Below are 2,043 nucleotides of genomic sequence, written 5' to 3'. Positions count from 1 at the left end.
CTTTTACATATGTCAATTTTGTTCCGTTAAGATCGCCGTGCCGGCCGGGGTGGCCGAGCGGCTCTAGGCTCTACAATCTGGACCCACGCGACCGCTACGGTCGCAGGTTCGAAACCTGTCTCGGGGAAGGATGTGTGTGATGTCCTTAGGTTAGTTAGGTTTCAGTAGTTCTAAGTTCTAGGGGACTGATTTACCTCAGCAGTTAAGTCCCATAGTGCTCAGAGCAATTTCAACCAAGAACGCTGTGTTGAGTTCTTCACTGCAAGGAAGTATTGAATTCAGTCACAGATCTGCTCCGACATTCGATAAGCTTGTTTTTTTTTTTAACTAAACGACAATGCGGGATGGTGTCAGATGGCTTCCTGAAGTCAAGAGACACGACATCAACGTGAGAGCCATTATGTACGGTGCTGTGGATCTCATGGAAGAACAGAGTGAGCTGAGTTTCGCACGGTGTCTGTTTGCGGAATCCATGTCGATTGTTATAGAGGAGATTTTCCTTCTCCAGTAACGTTATATTACTTGAGCATAAAACATAATGGTTATGGTAAAGATGTTGTGAACTAGGAGTGAGTAAATCACTGGAAATTATAAGTGTAAACTGATACTTTCTAATATAGCCTTCCTGAACCCTATTATAAACACTGACTGTTAAAATCTAAGTGTCAAAATGCAAAGCTTAATATGATTTCTGTTATCGTAGTACCAAAAGGAGACGTCTAGCAATGACTGACAAAAACACTTCTGAATAAAATCTGAAACTCAAAGCAGCTACAGAGTCGACATTATACGCTGGTATTTTCATGATGTAAGACGTGTGATGTTATAACTTTAATCCCGCTTTTGCTACGAAGAGCTGTTTCGTGCTTTCCTCTGCTACACGTGTACGCTGTACATGCAGAAAATAATTGCTTTTTTAATGCAGTAGAAATGCCAGAATGAGATTTTCACTCTGCAGCGGAGTGTGCGCTGATATGAAACTTCCTGGCAGATTAAAACTGTGTGCCCGACCGAGACTCCAACTCGGGAAGTTTGGAAGGTAGGAGACGGATACTGGCAGAAGTAAAGCTGTGAGTACCGGGCGTGAGTCGTGCTCGGTAGCTCAGTTGGTAGAGCACTTGCCCGCGAAAGGCAAAGGTCCCGAGTTCGAGTCTCGGTCGGGCACACAGTTTTAATCTGCCAGGAAGTTGCAGTAGAAATGGTTCAAATGGCTCTGAGCACTATGGGACTCAACATCTGTGGTCAAAAGTCCCCTAGAACTTAGAACTACTTAAACCTAACTAACCTAAGGACGTCACACACATCCATGCCCTAGGCAGGATTTGAACCTGCGACCGTAGCGGTCGCGCGGTTCCGGACTGAGCGCCTAGAACCGCTAAACCACAAAGGCCGGCAATGCAGTAGATAATCATGCTGTAAAATGTTATTTTGTAGACAAGTTCTAATTCTTACACAGTTTCTGCTACGAAGTGTGCTTTCAACTGCTAACTGTGAAAGGGTTTCATGCTGATTATGAAACTTGCATCACGCTCAGCAAGTTGGATACTGTTCGATGCGGTATATGCTGCATCTATTTTTTACTATCGCTGGACAATGGCAAGACGACGGTTTCTATCTTGTAAATAGGAAAATTAATTAATAAAACAAATACAATTTTTGTTGCTGCTCCGACACATAGCGTAGTGGTTAAATGCTCATTGTGAAATGTTGAACTATTTAACAGTGAACAAATGTCCAGAATGAGATTTTCACTCTGCAGCGGAGTGTGCGCTGATATGAAACTTCCTCGCAGATTAAAACTGTGTGCCCGACCGAGACTCGAACTCGGGACCTTTGCCTTTCGCGGGCAAGTGCTCTACCATCTGAGCTACCGAAGCACGACTCACGCCCGGTACTCACAGCTTTACTTCTGCCAGTATCTCGTCTTCTACCTTCCAAACTTTACAGAAGCTCTTCCGCGAACCGTGCAGAACTAGCACTCCTGAAAGAAAGGATATAGTGAAGACATGGCTTAGCCACAGCCTGAGGGATGTTTCCAGAATG

The 2,043-nt window shown here is 44.4% G+C and overlaps 1 non-coding gene across 1 annotated transcript; it reads left to right on the top strand.

Annotated features, from left to right (window-relative positions):
• The first annotated feature begins 1,091 nt into the window (after positions 1-1,091).
• Trnas-cga (transfer RNA serine (anticodon CGA)) lies at positions 1,092-1,165 on the top strand. Its single transcript has one exon. It is a non-coding gene; the product is annotated as a tRNA-Ser (tRNA).
• Positions 1,166-2,043: the final 878 nt, after the last annotated feature.

This window comes from Schistocerca gregaria, chromosome 2 (genome assembly GCF_023897955.1).
Source record: "Schistocerca gregaria isolate iqSchGreg1 chromosome 2, iqSchGreg1.2, whole genome shotgun sequence".
NCBI classification, from domain to species: domain Eukaryota; kingdom Metazoa; phylum Arthropoda; class Insecta; order Orthoptera; family Acrididae; genus Schistocerca; species Schistocerca gregaria.
Note: the sequence above shows the minus strand (reverse complement) of the source record. Positions and strands in the feature narration are given on the sequence as shown.